The following is a 20,237-nucleotide window of genomic DNA, read 5'->3' as shown; positions in this document are numbered from 1 at the left end:
AGAAGCCTCTGAATCACTGTAGTGTACAAATTCTTGAAGACGTATTAACTGTTCACTGTAGGTTCCTAATGAGGCATTCCCATATTTGAGTCTGCCTGGTAAATCTATTTGTGTCCAAGTACTAGCCTGCTACTGAAACAGGCTGAAAGGAACTTCATCTTTCATCTGAATTTTAAATTGTGATGTGGAAATTCAACAAGTGACTGCCTGGGATAGCACTGAGAGAGGTTTCTGCATGCACTTACTTCCAGTCACTTGTGGCTGTTTCAGATCCTCAGCCTCTTGATGGGGCAGATTTGTCTTCAAGGATACAGCTCACACATATACCTGCTAAGAATACTTGATTTCCACATGGAAAGCTCTTCAAAAACAAACATTACATGTACAAACAGTTGATCTTTCTCATTCTTGGGAGCTGGCAAGTTTGTGTTGAGAAAAATGCAAAAACGAGCAGAAAACACTTCTGTTGGCCAGCCCCCAGGGAGGACAAATGCATGAATTCTCTAGGAAATAGGTAACCCTTTACTTCAAAGATTAGCCTGTCTCTTTCGTGCTGGCTGTGCATTTTTGGCTATGCCAAGGCAGGCTATCCTAGGGGCTCTCCTATAACAGGTGGAATGCATGTTCATAGCGTGTTCAAGGAAGAAATATGTAAAAAGTCCAAACTTTCCTTTAAAAACCCAATTTAAACTTAGGACAAGGACAAGTTGTCCCACTTGGACCCCAGTTTGGTATCCAGTCTCTGTTGCAGAAAGCCACACTCTCTCTGTGCAGGGAACCTGTTGCTGTTCCCCATGGCTTTGTGAGCAAGACTAGTCCGCTTAACATAATCTCGTATTCTCTGTTTATTGAAGGTTTCTTCAGAAGTCGTGTACTTCTTTTCCAACCTTTTTGCATTTTTCCTTGCGAGAGCAGAGCTGGAATCTGGTGACCCAGTACCAGGGAGAAATATTTTCGGTTGGGGCTGGTAGTGCCAGACCCTGACAGCTTGCGTCCATTAAACTTATCTGCAATGCATTAAGGAGATGAGAATCTTCAGCAACAGGCAAAGTCAATTCATCATTCTGGTAACAAAGAAAGAAAGAAAAGAGAGATCCCATTAGTCATTTAGTCCTGACGGGCATATTGATTGATGTAGTTAAAATGTTCACACTAAGATAACCTTATTAGATTGAAAATCACTTTCTTTTCAGGAGGATCTACTAGGCTCCAATTCAACAAAGCACTTAAAGAAATACCTGATATTAAGGGCATCCCCAAGTCCCATTGGTGGGATTTTCTTAAATAGGATCCACCTAACACTGAAATGCCAAAGCTTAAGGTAGCTAAAAAGGATAGCATAATGCCTATCTAGGTTCAGATATGCCCAAACCAAATACCTTGCGTTATGCAATGGTACCCTCATCCCCACTAAGGCTGTACTAAAGATTGCATCGGTGATTTAATTATTAACCTAGTTTGCTTTGGCTGTAAAATGCAGTACAGCTGAAACTTACTGTATGCAGACTGGAACTGAGTGCACTTTATATTCATTACTAGTACTCAGACAAATTATTTTGGACATTTTATGCTACATGCTGATGAAGAAAAAAATAAAAATGTACAGTGGAATCTATTGAATCTGTTTAATTGGACCTGCTGGTGGTCATCCGACCATGCCAATTAAATAAAGACAAACAAAAGCATCTCTCAAAGGACTTGCAGTGAATAAACTCAGGATAAATACTGCATGATTTTTGTTATTGCATTATTCTGTATAGTTGTGTGTCTGAAACACAAGCTAGCCATAAAAAGCTACTTGCCCTCCTGTTTACAATATCTGGTTAATTGTATCTGCATCTTCCCTTCATGCACTCAGCCTGTTTAATGTCAAAAGAGAAAGGAGGGAAAAATAACAAGGTTAGTGTGGCAGAACTAGTGCTTTGCAACCTCCTTTTCTCCTGCCTGTCCCTCACTGCCAGTTCCTGTTGGAAATGATGTTCCTATGCTCTGCCTGACTGCAGAGACGGCTGTTTCCAGGTGTTTTACTGATGCAGGGGGCCCAAAACATTTGGGCACCTGTGGCTCACCTCCAGGCTATGTAACCTGCTGTCCACATGGGCAGAGTGGTCTGTGGGCACTGCAGATGTGCAGGGACCACGCAGTGGGACGTGCTCCTCACCCCTCAGCTGGGCTTCCCTGGTGGGACAGTTTCTGAGAACAGAGTAAGCAAATGCCAAGCAGGAATGTCACAGCACCATCCATGGTGAAGGTGCTGACTAGACAGGGTCACAGCCCACACTGTTTCTGTGGGACTCTGGCAATGGTCAACTGTTATGTGTCCTTGCGTACTAAAGAGCATAGGCCTGAGACATGGTGGTTAGAGCATTTTAATCTATATGGCTGACCTAGTCCGGTTTCTTAATACAAGTGCCTGACAGGATGGACTCAGATGCTACGGAGAAGCACATGTATAGGGTATCAATACTGCTCCCTTTGTCAACTTATACACCTCACTGAAAGAAATCACTGAGCTGGTCTGGCAAAAGCCATACTGTCCAGCTCTGTTGATTCACATTAAGGACTATCTTTAATTCTCCTCTTATACTTCTCTCAGGATAATTTTTTTTCAGTTCTCTGAAACTTTCCTTCTGATCCAGGACTTGTAAAAACCAATACCAACAAACCAGCGAGACCCCAAAAGTTTCTCTTTTACTACTGCTTTGCCTGGGTTACTTGTCTACACCTGATTTTAAAGCACCTAGCTTTACAAGTGGCAGTCTAACACTGCATCCTTCATTGCTGGGACAGAAAGTATCTCATTATTATGTAATCTAATTACATTGCTTGATTTTCATCGCCTTAGAGAACCATCTTTGGAAAAGTTTGTGATTTAGCCTTTCATGAACGATTCTGTAATTTCTCTTATAACAGATTGTTAAGATTCCTTTGCTTCTTCATCATACTTTAAAGCATCTCTGATGTCACTAACCCTACTGATCATTGTACTGCTGTCCTTTTGCTTCCTGTGTCAAGTTTTCATGGTCACAGACCTACAGAACAAGCCAGGCTGGCAGACGCCACTGGAGGTTGCCAGGGTCCAGGCCCCTCCCCAAAGCAAGTCAACTAGATCAAGGGCCTTGGGGTTTTGTCTAGTCAAGTTTCAAATGCCTCCAAAGACTGAGATCCTACAGCCTTTCTGACTCCAGTATTTAACTACTCGCATGCTGAAAATATTTTTTGCTAATATTTAATTGGGATTTCCCGTATTCCAGTGTGTGTCTGCTGCCCCTTATACAACCACAGTGCAGTACTGAGAAGAGCTGGTTGTCTTCTCACCCTCTCATTTGGCATCTATTGGCAGTGATGGGATGTACCTGAGCATTTTCTCCTCCAGGCTGAACAGTTTCAGCTCTCTCAGCTTTCTTTTATGCATATAGGCTCCAGCCTTTACATGTCTTGGTGACCCTTTGCTCCAATATGGAGCAGTCTCTTGTACTGGGGAGCCCCAAAATGGACACAACATTCCAAACGTACCTCATCAGTGCCAAGCAGAAGGTAATAACCATGCCCCTCCACCTGGGGTTTGGAAGTCAAGTCCCACCCAGCTGTTTTGGTTGCTGCTTCCTTCAACTCACAGTCACCTTCATCTCCCCACTTTAATGCCTTGTAATTGCCATTTCCCTTGGATGGCAATGTATGGATCTGGGCAAGCTCAGCAACTGCTCTGGGGCAAGCCAATGCCATTTTCGCAATGTCTGAATGTCAGGGGCTTTTCTGGCCCCACGTCTGTGCACGACACTTCACCTCTGGCCAGGTGCTGTGATTCACCTAGGTAAGTCCTGCACACCATCATCACTTAAAATTGGCTGCCAGCCTTGAACTCTTCCTCTTCCACAAATGTTTTAAAGGACATTTTAGAGTGTATTCTTAGTAACGCTTCTAAAAAATTTTCTCTTGCACTCTCAGTAACAGGGAATTTGAATTAGTAAAAGCACAGCTGAAATGAAGAGTTTTCAAGCCCAGGGGAAGAGCTCGAGCCATGAACATGCAGACTTAACTCACCTGCCTGGCTCCACACAGCATCATCATCAGCGCCTACGGGTAGGATCTCTTCCTTAATATACCGTTTGTCAGTGTTGCCTTGTCACCCTTCCTGTCCTGATTTCCCCCTATAACAAAAGAGAAAAATCAGCTTATACAGTAAGTGTGGAGAGCTTCTTTTCCAGTGGTGGTAAGGCATTTGAAATGGACTTTCCCATTCTCCCTGTACCACTTTGCACAAAACCATATAGCTGACCCTATGGGAATCATATATCAGGAGGGTAAAGCCTTCAGGACAGACAGCCTCTGGCTCTGTGCTTGTACCGTACCTGCCACGCTGAGCTTTCACTCATTAGGACGGTCCTGCTGATTAATATGAAATACAGTAGCTTTTAGAGGACTCTTTCCCGGTACTTGGCACATCAAAGCTGTGCAACTCGCGCATCAGCAGTTTCCCCACAATTTGAAGAAATGCAGTACTTGAATGTTCATGTTGAACTTTTCCAGGAAACTGAAGAGAATCAAATGAAGCATTTTATTGAATTCTAAATAGGGTGTTTTTTGTTTGCATGCTTGCTTTCATCAAAAGAAATGTTCGAAACAAAAAGCCCATGGCAAATTAGAGGGATGAAACGCCGCATTTTAAAAGTGCCAAAATTAAAGATTTCTGCTTTGGAAATTTGCCTCCCCCTCTCCATCACAAGCCATTCTGAGATTTTGATATCAAACCGCCATATTTTTCACTTGACCTGATACATATTTTCATTACCAACCCCAATCTTTTTTTGCAAAATGCAAATAAACATTTTGCTAATCTGGCCAGATAGGATCGCCACACAAAGAAGAGTGCTCTTGCTTTTGTAAGCTCATAGTTCATGGAGACTGGTGTTAAATAGAAAAATCAGTCACATCAAAATGACAGTCTTAAAAATCTAATAGATTATGGTAAGCTGCCCATTACAGTGTCACAAGAGATTGTCCACTAAGTATTCACAAACACATCTGCAGCACAGCAACACATCTTCTCCAAAGCCGTATCTGTCCCTGACATCAGAGCTCACCATAAAAAGCAAGTGAATTCAAAGCAACATTTATTGGCTATTTCCTCTGTGAAGCTTCACTTTCTCTATAGCTCTTCTGTTCTCATAATAATATGCTGAAATCTAGTCAGAATATTTTAATCTTAGAGAAAAAAACACAGCTGAAGTAGCTGGAAGGCGAAGGGCTTTGGAGGCAATTTCCTCTGATTCATCAGGAGACAAAGGCAGCGAGATGACTGTGTTTGTGTTAATAACAGTGGAATTGCCTCTCTGGTGCTGTTACCCCTATATTTCTTTGGCTATTGCTGTCATGTCCCATCTTGCAGCCCCTACTTCTTTGCACTCAGGCTGGATGTACCCACGGGAGGTCATGGCAGGACCTCTTGCCATCTCCATCCTGGGGCACTACCCTGAGCTTGGTGGGGCCAGTGAACAGAGCTGCCCGGTGCCATGGTGGTGTTCCCATCGCAGCTGCCAACTTTGCCATCAAAACCTTCTTTTCCTTACTCTGAACTCTCCCATCATCCCCCATTAAAAATCAATCTGACTTCACCATTTCTGTGACAATGGCCCTTGGGTTGGGTGCAAGGGTGGCCAGGAGAACACTGGCAAGCTCTTTTGCTGAGAGCATCTGGTGGGACGCAGGATCCCAGGCAGCTCTGCTGGGTGCTGCAGAGATATGTTCAGAGGTGACACCTTCCCTATGGGATCATCTGAAGGAAAATGGTATTATTTGCACGGCTGTAACTCCCTGGGCAGCCGCAGAAGGCAGAGAGTGCAATGCCATCAAATGAGGATTAAACTCTGTGCTGTACTGCAAAATGTCAACTAAATTAATTCCATTTGTAAGCTCCCTGCACATATCCCAAAAGGTAGGGGAGTGTTACGTACATAAGGCTAGAGAGATTTTTATACACAGACATTGCAGGGGAATTTCCACACCACAGTGGGTCTGGAGAGAATACTATGTAAATATGAGTTTAGTCAGCCTCAGCTTTCCTTTGCTATCTTCAAGATATTTGTGCTTGTAGAGGGAATCTTTCCCTCTAGGCAACGCCTGCTTGATCCTACGGGATTTATAATCTCCTACGCTATAGTCCACTGCAATCAAAGGCTTCCGATGGTGCCTCTACTTTGTTTAGATCTGACTTTGTGGCAGGACTTTACAAAGCAATATGTGATCTCAGGAGCTGTCAGACCCACAGCCCAGGAGAGTCTGAAGTCTTCCCGTCTCTGCAGGCTCCCTGTTTTGTTGGAGCAGAGGGGCCCACTGGCACCATGGGTGCTGCGATGTGCAGAGATACGGGTCAATACCACCCAGCTAGGGCAGGTTGGGCTGGTGGGAGTCCACACTTCCTTAAAGGCTAAAAAAGCAGCTATATGTGTGTATATATGCATATACGGATATGGGGACCTATTTACAGATCCAAGAAGAATAGTAACTACTTTCCTAATAATGTGTACATTATACACACTACTATTATTATTATAGACATTCTATTCATTTTTACATTAAATATAATAAATATAATAAATACAATATTATCTCTCTCAAAAAAAAATAATTATGGGCAATAATCGCAGAAGAAGCCCATTGAAACCAGGCAGATTGTTTCACCTATTTCTGTCATTGAAGTTGTGTCCAGACTAGATCTCCAAATTTCTATTTATAACCACTACTCTTGTAGAGAAAACAATCTCCTAAAATAACTCCATTTCTGCACTTTGCACTTGCAAAGGTGTTTGGAAAGCAATTGGTTGCCGTAAATCACACAGAAGACTCTTGAGTGGTCTCCTGTTATGCGGCCTTTGTGCCTATTGCATCCCACCAGTTCTGTAAGGGCGGGCAGAGCCAGTAATACTCCTCTCAGCAGTGTCTGTAGTTTGAAGGGCTGCATCCAGAAGCCTGGATGCCACCATGGTGGTTGACATCAGCTTCAACTGAGGGGCTGCCTACCTCTCTGCAACCCACCGTGGCCACTTGTAGGAATCCTAGAAGGATACGGCAAATATATGGTGATCCAAGCCCCCGTGAATTCTCTCAGCCTCAAGGTCATAAAGACTGTGCTGTTTCTGCAGGTGCACAGATGAGAAGCAGCTGCCTCTGCTTGCCACCACTAACACCTGCAAATTAGGAGTTAAACCCTTATATTCTGGTAAATCAGGAAAGTAACTTCTCTTGCTTTGCATTTGTAATATGTAGGCTTAGGAGGGGCATGCAGAATCAGACTACCGACCCCTACCACTGGGATTTTCAAATAAACCTGGTTTTAGCAGATGTCACTGCCTGGGCCCTGGAGCAGAGAGGACACATGCTGTATGCACAGCTGATGAGCTACAGCCCATGAATATTCTTCAGAAAGCCCAGCCCTTCAACAGGATAACAATTACATGATACAGTAAAACGACGCGGCTCCAGCCGTAAATCATGGTTATTAGCATGTGTTCTGGGATTTGTGTCACAAGAGACAAGGAGTAAACTGAAGTCAGATAGTCTGCAAGAACAGAAATCCCCGATTAACACTGCCAGTGGTCGGTTCTGGCTCTTTCCTGCTCTGGAAGTGAGAAGGACTCGTCTGACAGTGCTGCTGGAGATTTACTGGCTTTGGCTCTGGGTAACACAGAGCTGAAGTTACTGCCGACTGCGGCTTTGATTTCTAACACTGCAGCGAACTGCAGGTAGAAACATTTTGTGCTTGTTTTGGCATGCAGGACCTGATCCTCTCATCCACGCAAAGGTCTTTTGGCAGGAGAGTCCTTCCTGCTTCACGTCCCACAGCACTAGAAGGAAGATCAGGTACCATTGCCTTTCACCCTGTCCTCCACAGAAGCCAAATATTTTGGTAGAGATTGGAACAGCATTTCTTACAGGTGGCGAATAATGCATAACTAATCCATTAGCCCCCAAACACAGAGCTAAAGGCCATAGTCACAAGGCACCCAGTGAAATGCCAGTGATGTAAATTCACAGAAATACTGAGTAACTACAGTTACTGTAGGTTTAGAGCAGAATAAATCACAGAATCGCAGGCACTTATGCTGAGAAAGAGCTGAGAAGCTCTCTGATGTCTCCTGCTTCCCTTCATGGAATAAACTATACTTACACTATTCAACTGAGCCTCTTTTTTATGCTAGGCTCCCCTAAGTGTGCATCTAGCAATATAAATGTTACAGTAAGTCGCAGGAAAAAATACATATATTCACAGAACTGTCTATTAAAACTACAAGTGCTGAAGTAGAAATCTATGATGGTGTAATCTGAATAAAATAATGAAATAAATGAATGTGAACATTGTTGATGAAGAAAGAACAGATAACGAGAAAGAAGCCAAGAGCCAATGCTGTCAGCACTGACCCTGCTGAGGCACAGTCCTACCAAATGCCCTAAAACCCACTTGCCTGCATGCTATCCATAGGCACCTTGGCCATAGGCTGCCTGCAAGGCTGCACTGTCCCTGTATGCCATTGGTACAGTCTGCCAGCCTGGGGGTCTGGGCTGGCACCCTGAGATGGGGGCAGCCAGGGGGCACTGGCTCCAGATCTGACCTCGAATCTCTCAGCAGATTTTGGAGAAAGTTAGTTTTCCTTTTTTTTTTTTAATTAAGGTATGTTATAGTATGGTCTGACCAACTGTTGTTCTTACATTTCAGGAAAATCTGACTTCAGAGAGGGCTGGGGGGCTGGAGAGGGAGGTCAGCTCTGTACCTCTTCCCCTCCCACCACCCATCCTTGTGTTTCTATCCCTACCTGCTTTGAGGAAGACAACAGCCCTTGGGGCACCCTGCAGCTTCCTCCTTCTCCCTATGTAAACCCCTTACAGTGCCAGGGTTTTTCATGCACAGGTTTGGTTTTCATCTCCTGGGTGAAAGGGAAAATGGGGAAGAGCAGCAACAAAAATGGGAGTAACAAGGTGTCCTGGTTTCAGCTGAGATGATTTTCTTCTTAGTAATTGGTGCAATGCTGTGTTTTGGATTTGGTGTGAGAACAATGTTGACAGCACATGGATGTTTTTGGCTGATGCTGGGTTGTGTTTGTACTGAGTCAAGGACTTTTCGGTTCTTGGGCCCTGCCAGCGAGAGGGATGGAGGGGCACAAGAAACTGGGAGGGGACACAACCAGGACAGCTGACCTGAACCAGCCAAAGGGATATTCTGTACCATCGGATGTCATGCTGAGTCCTATAAGCTGGAGGAAGCAGAAGGAAGGGGGGGAACACATTCAGCATTATGGGGACATTCAGCGTTACGGCGCTTGTCTTCCCAAGTAAGAGTTACATGTGCTGGAGCCTGCCTTTCTCAGGGATGGCTGAGCACCTGCCTGCTGGTAGGAAGTGGTGAATGAATCCCTTGTTTTGCTTTGCTTCCATGCACCCCTTTTGCTTTAACTGTTAAACTGTCATTATCTCAACCCATGAGTTTTGTCACTTTTACTCTTCCGATTCTCTTCCCCATCCCAGGGTGCGGGCAGTGAGCGAGCAGCTGTGTGGTGCTTAGTTGCTGGCTGGGGTTAAACCGTGACACAAGGAAACACATAGGTAAATGGTAAAGCAGCATCTGACAGTCACAGCAAGGCCCTGAAAGAGCTTCCTCCTTGTAAAATCCTGAACAGGCATCCCAGGACAGGCTTAACTCTTCAGGCAGGAGTATCCAGGAAAACAAGAGATGCACCCCCCTGCCACGAGGGGTAGGCAGAGACCTGCTGATGGGTAGGTGCCTGGGACATCCTCCTCATCCTCAGTGGCCCTGAGAGTTAGTAGACTTCTTCCCCTTGTTGTCCTATTGTCCTATTGTCCCCCAATTCTGTCTGGCCGCTGGTGTTGCGGTTCACAGGGCCGTAACAGTGGAGCAGACAGGGGTTCCTGCCAGCTTGCAACCTTCTCTGGAAATTTCAGCAGGGCGGTGGGAGCCTTGTGCAGGACTGGCGGATGGAGGGAACAGGGACTTGCTGTGGCGTGGGATGTGTGAGACTGTGTTCAGAGAGGTCAGGACTGCCTGGCTTGCTGGAAGCAGGATGCTGACCTGCAAACTCATTGCAGGGAAGGATCGGTACTGCCAGCACCTGAGGCATCTTGACCCAGGCAAGCCCTGAGAGGAGGCAAGTGAATTGCCTTTTAGTGTTTCTCCACAAGGAGAGCCTGGGCATCTCATGCTTGGACCTATCCATTTAATTTACGGTGGATGGTTTCCACCCAAGGGCTCCCTTGCAGTTGTTTTTTTTTGCTGTGCTGCATCCTGACCTTTCTCTGGCATGAGCTGCCCCCATGGTCCCCAGCACACCACCATCCTCACCCCATCTGGCTGCTGGTGCTGGGGCATGGAGTGAATTAGTAAGCCCTGCTGTCCTCAAAAAGGGCTCCCCAGCTTGGTAGGTTTAGGTCTTTTATAGATACGCCGTTTCCCTTCCCATTCAGAGGTGAAATTAGGTTGCTTCTTATTCTGGCAGCTGAGCATCTGAGCTGAAAGGGCTTGGGGTCCTGGGGAAGTCACAAAGGCCAATGACTCAGGCAAAAACTGCTTCTTCATTTAATTCAGAGATTTCTTGAAAGGAAAGACAGGTTTAAAGGGAGCTCTTGCTCAAGTCCAGCTCTGAGCAGTACCGGTGTCATCAGGAAGCTGTGGCCCCATCTCTGTGGCCTCCAGCTTTTTTCACCCTTTGTAGCCAGTTCCTTTGAACCCCTCCATCAGACTGTGGGATATTATCCACACTGGCTACAATGCTTATGGTGGGCATGGGGGATGACCTTACAAAATGCACAGAGAGGAATTAAACTTTGGTTTGGCAGTGTCTTGATGTTGTTGGGGTTTTTTTTGTTTGTTTGTTTTAAGGGAACAGATTAGGACAGGTGAAACAAAAAAACCCACATGACCAGGTCAGCAGCCATGCAGCCGAGTTGCCTGCAGAGCCCTCTGCTCTACATGCCCTTCAACTTGATGCCACAGCCTGATTTTCCTCTTCTGCGGGACCAGCGGTAAAAAGTGAACCAAAATGTCAGTGGGTTTGACCTTTGCATGTGGTCCAAGAAGATACAATTGATAAGCTGGTGGCTGAAGGGCCAGTGGGGCTAGAGGAGCTTTCCTCCTCCCAGCTCCTCCTGCAAAGAGTGGGGAGAAAACACCAGACGATGGTCAAAGAAGATGTCTGGGGCCGGGGGCAGTGCTTGCCTCCTCTTCCAGACAGCCGCGATTTCGATTTTCACCTTGTGTCCCTGGAATTTCCCTGAGGGTATTCAGATGTGGAAGTTTCTCCTGCAGTGGTGCTGTCAGATGGGGGCTGGGCCTCCACTTCCCATTGCAAAATGATAGGTGGTTTTGTGGAGGCAGGGGGCATTTCCTAATATACAGTAACTTAAATCAAAATCATGTATTTTACCGTGCATACCTCTAATATACTATAGATTTTATAATTAACTCGAATTTCTCACTAGGAAAAAGTCAATTCCTGCATGGCAGGGCAGCCAGAGGAAAGAATGTTTTAGTCTACTCAGCAAACAGGGACCTATTTTTAATCCAAAGGCCCTCTGCTAGTTCTTACCTATTTAATGTAAAAGCAGGATTTACTACACATACAACTTAATCCCCTTTTTATATTTGCATAGAGATCCTGGGCATGTATATGAACAGTTTTTGAGATAAGAGGGGGAAGGCCTCAGGAGTCAAAATCATTATTTTTGTATGAAGTATTTAATGCTAAATATAAATATTGAGAGGACTGAATTCCCATGCACTTGCAGACTTCACTGTCGTGCTCCTGAGGATTTTTGCTTTACATCCAGTTATTAAGAGCTTGGTTGTATGTGAATAAATAAAAAAAATAATACAGGAAACCTTTATAGCGAAGACACTTAGCAGGCTTCATTTTCCAGTTAAAAGGAGAGAAAGGTTATAGGCAAAACAGAAGCAAAGGTGGTATACTTCTCATCTCCAAAAGATTGTGGCTAAGGAGTGGATGTGCCGGGCAATAGAAATCCAGCCTGAGGAAAGGACTTTCTCCAGCAGTGACCTCAAAGGGGATTGAAGCTGGAGTTCCTGTGGTGCACATTCATCAACCCTGCTCATTGTAATTCGCATGATTTACGTTCTCACAATCGTGATTAGGTGGTGAAAAAAAATGATCTACACGCGGCTTGACTTCAGAAAGCGATCCTATCCAATCAAGCCCCACGGCAGGCAGTCCTTTTGATTTAGCATTAATTTTAATATGTGTGGCCCTGAAAATAACCCTCCTGGCTTTGGAAACTTCAGAGATAAAAAGACTGTTGGGGAAGCACTGGGCAGAAGATTATCTCCAAGAGCTGTCATTCCTTCCTCCAGAGGCAGTTTAGCTGGAGTGAAGAATGGGATGCTGCTCTGGCATGAAATTCTTCTAAAAAATGTAGTCAAAGGCAACTTGGTGGGGAAATTTACTTCTCCATATGTGAAAGGGGGTCCAGACCCCGCCAGAATGGCTCGTGGAGTTGGTGTGGGCTCAGCAGTGCAGTGCAATGAACAGCAGACTTTTGCCTTACTGGGGCTAATATAATCAGATTAATTTTTGCTCTACTGGCTATAATAAGACTGGCAAAATGCATCTGCATTTGGATGTGAAGTCTCTGACTCACTTGATATCGTTGACTTCAATGGGCCAAGATTTTAGGCTGAAGCCTCCTGCTGCTGCTACTGAAAGCTTTCCAAGATAGTCCAGTAACAGCCTGGTTCTTGCCTGCTGACAGCTGGGCTCTTCATTGCAAATCAAAGAACAGAAACCAGCAAACTGCATGTGTCTTGGTCTGATTCTCACTCCTAAACCAGGGCAAAACAGGAGGGTAAAACCCTAGGCAGCATCTTTCCAGCATGCCTTCCTACAGTGCCTTGCTATGTCAAACTTCAAAAGCAAATCTTCACCAGCATTAATGAGCAAGAACTGTGGCCAGTCAGCCAGGAAAATGGCTCGTGGGTACGAAGGAGGATGAAATCAGAAGAAAAGTGTTGCTTAACTACTGCAGGCTGACGAAATGAGTTTGAACACAAAATGTGTGTTGGGTTCAATCAGACAGACAAATGAACAAGAGCATTTTTATTAGCATGCTACATACCAAGATTAAGTAACTGTTCTCTGCTAATAATGCTTTTGAAGCCATTAACCAGTCACACTACGCTGGTGACAGCTCTTTCCTATGCTCTTGAGTGGTTCTCCCACCCTACATTTTTTTTCCTATGAACAGAATGTTGTAGTGCTGATTGCAAAGGACAGACACCTAATTATAGGGCTTGTTATTAGTAGAGTCTGGGAAACAAAAAGTCTGCCGTTCATGTAGTGTAGAGAATGATGAAGCATCTCAAGTCACTAATGTGACTTAAAATGGGGTCTATAGGAATTTGTCCCCGTTAAACCCAAGGGAAAGCCTATTTGCAGCAAGATTTGGAAGGCTTTGCAGTTCTGTTTCTCAACTTTTGCCAAAACTGAGCTTGGAATGTTTTCCTGATGTCTTTAGCCCCCTTGGTGCACGCTCATGGCCTATCATGGCATCGCAGGCTCATTGCCCTCAGTGTGGCTATTGGGAAACAACCTGGGGAAGGGATGGGAGCGGGGCTGTTTCCAGTCAGCACACACCTCTGCCCCTGCTAACAGTCTGCTTTATGGTTGTGCTTAAACCAGATATATTGTTTAGACTAAAACAAGGAGAGAGAGAGAGAAAAGAAAGTGCCCAAGAGTAAATATATGAAGTGAGGGGAAACAGGCACTTCCTTCTGTGTTGCTGAAGGCTTTGTAAAGATAACAAGCCATTAAACTTTACGACCAAGGTCTTAGGGTAGTACTGGTTTGGGGTTTTTATGTTGCAGTTGCCTGCACAAGTTTTGGACTGCTTTTGACACCTCTCCTCCCCTCCTGCGTTTTCCTCCTTTCCCCCTGCCCATTTCTGTGAGATATCGAATCCTTTGAATAAATTGCACCTATCCATTTCTCCTGGGCTCATTGTCAAGTCCAGTGCCTGTCTCTTAAGGACAGTCCATCAGGCTGAGTTAACCTCGTTTGGTGATGGTGTAAAGCACATCTGGGCTTGTTGCTTTTCAGTGGATGTTGCTAGAAATTTTCTGTGCTGGTACTCAGTTAATGAGCACTGTGTCTTTTGTGGCCTGATATACCTGACTCCAGAGTCCTTGTTACGTGACACATGGTATGCATGGAGAAAAAAACTTTGGATTTTAATCTGGGCAAAAATAAAGAGGAAAGGGTCATTTCTAATTCCAGACCTCAGTTTTCATGAGAAAAAATACAGATCCTCCAACCCTTCTTCCTCCTCACACTCTCTTTTGGGACTATGATATCTTAGGCTAGTTCTAAACTTTGGCCAAACCCCAGAAGAAACACAGCTCATAATCAGCAAATTATGACTTGCCGGACATAGAGGTATCAAATGCAAGAAGAAAAAATTGAAGAAAAAGAAGAAACAATGGTATGTTCTTGGAACTGGATGAAAGAAATTAGACTGTAATGTACTGTTCAAAGGAGTAACAGAGCAACTTAGGTTAGAAGGATGTGGCAGCTGAACCCACTTGAATATGGAAATCTTAGGCTTTGTAAGTTTTGTGGGAAACCCAGGGCAGACTCACAGAAGAGGAATAACGTGATCTTGACGTTGCTAATGAGCTGGTGGCAGTGGGATTCTGAAGCAGCTGCAAATGATATAAAGAGTTTACCAGGGAAATTGAAGATGGAAAGAAAGGAGTAAGTAGAGAGAGTGACAAAATTATGTTTCAAGGATTCTGGTTCTCCTTGACATAACATGTCAAAAGCTGGAAATATCCAGGCACGGGCTGTAAACAGCTTTGACAATATCTGATTGATGTCGACATTAACTGAAGTTATGACATAAAATATACGATCCTGCAAGTGCTTTATTTTCCCCATGAAAATTATTACCACGAGCACTTTGTGCAGTGACATATATGTGAACTTGTACCTGTGGTTTCTCAGAGACACTGCAAGAAGATGTCAGTATAGTGAAAAGCCACTATCTCTATCGCTTATTTCATATGTATATGCAAGTGACAAGGCATTTAATACAAGTATCTTTTAAATAAACTTCATGGTCCGACCAGATTTTAGTTCAACTTTTATTACCCACATCTGCTTTTTTTACTTTGGAAGTTTTTCAGTGATTCTGCCATTTGGAAAAAAAAAAAACCAAAAAACAAACCACACCAGTTGTGTGATGTTACTTCTCAGGTACTGGTGTTTTATATGTGTAATTTGGAGGAAATACTGCTTCAGATTTCTGTGAGTGTCTGTAGTTCCAGTGGTGTGTAGTTTTCCTCTCTAAGAGCACAGGTATCCCACAGAAGGATAGAGTTTCATGCAGTATCAACATTCACCTACATCTCAGAAGCTGTTTCCTTAGCGGGCTTCCCAGCAGGTCTGCAGCTCAGCCCTAGCCATCACCCAGGTATGTCTGTGCTTTGGTGCTAGTTGTGCATCAAAGATGACGTGTTTCAACAACAAGGCAAGCAATTTCTGGTCTCATTTGGTCAAACATGTTTATTGCATCTGAATTTTTACCTTTAAACAGTACTGCCTAAGGCTTCCTCAAAAGAGGAGAGTGAGGGTTGTGCGTAGGTGTAAATGGAGATGGCTGGAGATGGTTTCTAAGGGTTTAGTGTTTGGTGGGGTGGAGCTGGGTCAAAGAGAAAGAAATGGAGATAGTGGCAGGCAACAGAACTGATAGGGCTGTAAGGGCTGCTAATAATCACACTGGCCAGAGGAGCTGGAGGTAGCTAGCTGCCTAGTCGTCTGTCTGCTTTTCTCTTCTGAGGCAGAGTTGTATGCAATAAATGCTTATAGTGTGGTGTTTTACTCCCTATATAACAAGGAAAAATTCTGGGACGGAAATCACAAAGAAAAAGTAAATATGATGAAACAAAGGCAAATAATTAGGCAGATGTTTCATTATTTGTAAGAGAACATTGACTGTCATCAGAAAAAAAGTAACTTTGTGTCTCCCAGGGTGAGAAGGAAATTTGACCTCTCTAAAGATCCAGAAACCAGATGTCAAATAAAAAGAACCCTTCTTTTTTTTTTTTTTTTTCTTTTAAACTGTCCTTATTTTTAGCAAGTTTTATCATTGTTGAAGGATTGGGGTTAGCAAGGCTGAACCCAGTCAATGAGACTATAGAGCACAACAGATAACAGTATCTTTGATCAATCAGGCAAAGCAGATAAAGATACACTGAAAAAAAATGGCCCACAAGCCACAGAAATATCTTTTTTCTGTCATTCATCAGTTCTTGGGATGAGACTTGCGGAATTTAATCAGCATTGGGGTGGAAGGTGAGGAAGATACAGGCTGATGTCTGCACCTTGTTTGTAAGCTTATGACAGGCTTTGGTTCAGTCATTTCAGATGAGGCTTTCCAGGCCACTGGATGCCCCTTTCTGCCTCAAAGAGGTGGTGTTAGTATGCTGTCTTCTTATTAGTGTCAAGTAGAAATCTTGACTAGAAATAGGAGGACAGTCTCCAGGTACCTTGTTAGATACAGAAGACGTGACAATCACAGCAGCAAATAATACAAAGCATTTCATGGTTCAGGAAAGACTGCTGTCTCATAAAAAGCGTTTGCACAGATTCTGCAACCAGATGTACTATTCTTGCATGTTTGTTCAAATTTGTGAACAAATGTGCAGGTTGGCACACGTTTAGAGGAGCAGTTGTGCAGCTTTCCACAAGCTACAGACTAATGACTACTTGGCTTTAGACAGGAACTACTGACCCATTATGTTCTTTCTAAGTATGGGAACCAGTGACCTTGGTGTTTGTCCATTCAGCAGCAAGCGCCATGGTACTTCGTCTGTGATAACCTACGTGAAAAGTATAAAGAGTAAATCACGTTCCTGGTACTCTGTCTATGCAGAAAGTGACTTTGGTAAGATAGGAAGAGTAACATCGGCACAATGTGTAAACTCAGTGTTTGTATTACGCAAAACAATGTTTCAGTTAATGGTCTGACTGCCACGTATTGTATGTTTATTTTGTACAGAAAGTCCAGATGGCTTATGTTTTCTACCACAACGCTCAGGTTAAATACCTTGCAAAATATTTCAATGGGCATTGTGCGTTTCTTCCATCTCATCCCTGCTTACAATTGGAAAGAGGTGAGCTGCCTTTTCACCAGGCAGAAAAGGATTAGCGTTGCTAGTTGAAGAGCCAGAACTGCTCAGACCAGGAGTGATGCCTGGTGCTGTCTGAGACGACTGGCAGCTTAGTCTCATAACATGACTTGTGCTGTAGAAGAGACCTTGCAGAAGAGACAGTGTCCCTTACACAGTAAATCAGAGATCCAAAGCTTATGTAGGCGTAAGTGAGCCCGCTGGACAGTACACATGATGGTGTTTTGCACCCCAGGGCCACCATACCAGAAACCTTGCCCAAGGTGTGGGTGTCATTGCTTGAGTGCACTGGAGCTTATGTAAAAGACCACTGGAGGGGAACTGAGAGCACGTGCAAGCTAGTAGCACACCGCTAATGTGCAGCTGCACAGTCACAGAGTGACCCATTTGGCCCCAGAAGAAGGGTCACCTCCATTACTTTACTCATCAATGTTGCCAGCAATCTGACTGCAGTTCACATTTAGCAATGCAGGGCAGGGTTACAGCTGTGTTTGAGGAGCGTCACTCCGGATCTTGTCGCATGCCTCACCCCACCTAAGCCTTTTTCTCAGACTTTGCTCACTGAATCACTGACATTACAGTAATGTGAACATCTTCAGGGATTTTGTCCTTCCACCTAGCTGAGATCTGTGCTTTGACTGAGATCTGTGGCTTTTTTCCTTCTGGATGGTTAAGAGTGAAAGCACTACACCAAGTAAGGAACAACAATAGTAACAAAAAGTAGTGTAATATTTTCTAAAGCTCAATAAACTCTGTACTGGCTCCTGCTGAGATACACCTTACTATGAAGCTGATGCCACTGATACAACTGTTCATTTGAGCAAGGCAAAGCAGCAGGGACATTATAATTAATAATCCTTAGCAGGAAACAAGTTATTGTGCTTGGGGCGAGAAGGGTGAAAACTGTTCTCTATTATTTTTTGAAGAGTTAATTGGTAGTAGGCAAAGATTTGCTGTGTTGTGCCAGCAGGTGCTGCTTTATGACTACATTAATGTTAATGATATCCTCCGGACACATATGAAGACGTTTAACCTATTTCTTTCTCGTTGCATTTCTCTGGGGTGGATGTGTGTTCTGGTTCCAGTTATTTTTTAACTGCCACCACAGAGCAATCGGACAGACAGTGACCCCAAATTTGCACAGATGTTTGCAGGTAGTTTTATAAGACCAGGTAACTTTCGTAACCTTCATTCACCCCAGGACAGACTTCACAGATTAAAAGCTGAGGGAAATGGGTGAAAGGGGCTCCTTCTCTGGCATAAAATCATTCCTACGGGTTGCATAACATTTCTAAAATTGGCTATTTAACTGCTCCTAAGCATGCTTAACAATAGTGCCTGGGATCTAACTGTTTATTCTATTTTTTTATTGCTGAAACCGCTCTTCTTCTGGCGTACTGTTAAAAAAGTACTCTGGCAGCAATTTGAACCCTGAAATGAACAAGTGCTAAAACTGTGTTCTGCAAGTGCATGCTGTGGCCCATCAAAGCATGATACATTGTAGTGAAGGTAAACCAGTGGCTCCACAGGGCCTCAAATGGTCTCATTTCAGCACTGCTCCACGTTTCAAGTTTTGTTATGAGCCTATATTAGCTGCTCCTTTCTGTGCTTTTTTGCACATCCAATTTGACAAATGTACACTGTCCAGCAATAGGCTTCAGAGACCCTTCAAGTTATTTATATTTTTCGTAAGAAGCTCCTTTTGCACAATCCCATCAGCTCCAGTCAAACTCTGGGTGCAACTGTGGCAGGTGAAAATGCTGTGGAAGGACAGACCTTGGAGCTGGGTGCACCCTCAGCAAGTTTGCCGACAATGCCAAGCTGTGTGGCACAGTGGACACCCTGGAGGGAAGGGATGGCACCCAGAGGGACCTTGACAGGCTTGAGAGGTGGGCTCATGTGAACCTCATGAAGTCCAACAAGGCCAAGTGCAAGGTCCTGCGCCTTGGGTCAGGGCACTCCCTAGCACAAATACAGGCTGGGCAGAGAACGGATTGAGAGCAGCCCTGAGGAGAAGGGCTTGGGGGTGTTGGTGGATGAGAAGCTCAACATGACCCAGCAATGTGCACTTGCAGCCCAGGCAGCCAACTAGACCCTGGGCTGCATCAACAGAAGCACGGTCAGCAGGTCGAGACGGGTGATTCTGCCCTTCTGCTCCTCTCTTGTGAGACCCCACCTGCAGTACTGTGTTCAGCTCTGGGACCCCAACATAAGAAGGACATGGGCCTGTTGGAGTGAGCCCAGAGGAGGGCCACAAAGATGATCAGAGGGCTGGAGCACCTGTGCTGTGAAGACAGGCTGAGAGAGCTGGGGTTGTTCAGCCTGGAGATGAGAAGGCTCTGGGGACACCTTATAGCAGCCTGCCAGTGCCTGAAGGGGGCCTACAGGGAAGCTGGGGAGGGGCTTTTACAAGGGCATGTCGTGACAGGACAAGGGGGAACGGCTTTGAACTGAAAGAGGGTGGATTGAGATCAGGCATTAGGAAGAAATTCTTTCCTATGAGGGTGGTGGAGACACTGGCACAGATTGCCCAGAGAAGCTGTGGATGGCCCATCCCTGGCAGTGCTCAAGGCCAGGCTGGATGGGGCTTTGAGCAACCTGGTGAGCCGATGGCAGGGGGCTGGAACTAGATGGTCTTTAAGGCCTCTTCCAATCAAACCCATTCAATAATTCCATGATTCTGTGAACACTTTTTACTGATCTATAGGTGTAGGAGAAAGAAACCAGACCAGCAGTGGCTGAGGAAAACAGAGAAGAGGTACAGAGTAGCTGATGGAGCTGGGCTATGATGAAGAGCTAGTAGGAAACCATCCCACAGATCTAAAACTTGTTTGGGGTCTCCAGGTTCCTTGGAAGTCAGCTCATACCTGTGAAACCCACTGACAGTACAGTTATCTCCTTGCATCATATGTGTCTCCCTATAGCATGGTTTTGTGTATAAAATAATAACTTGTTATTGCATTTGCAAATATACCCTGTTTAACTCAAATTGTGGAGTTGTTACCAGTCCCACTGGTGGCAGGTGTAAAGATCA

The 20,237-nt window shown here is 44.6% G+C and overlaps 1 pseudogene; it reads right to left on the bottom strand.

Annotated features, from left to right (window-relative positions):
- The window catches only part of LOC106631595 (uncharacterized), a 30,940-nt pseudogene extending 27,214 nt beyond the window's left edge, over positions 1-3,726 (bottom strand).
- Between the last annotated feature and the right edge of the window lie 16,511 nt (positions 3,727-20,237).

The sequence above is a fragment of the Falco cherrug genome, chromosome 2, assembly GCF_023634085.1.
Source record: "Falco cherrug isolate bFalChe1 chromosome 2, bFalChe1.pri, whole genome shotgun sequence".
NCBI classification, from domain to species: Eukaryota; Metazoa; Chordata; class Aves; order Falconiformes; family Falconidae; genus Falco; species Falco cherrug.
The sequence above is the reverse complement of the archived record's forward strand: the minus strand, read 5'-3'. Positions and strand labels throughout refer to the sequence as shown.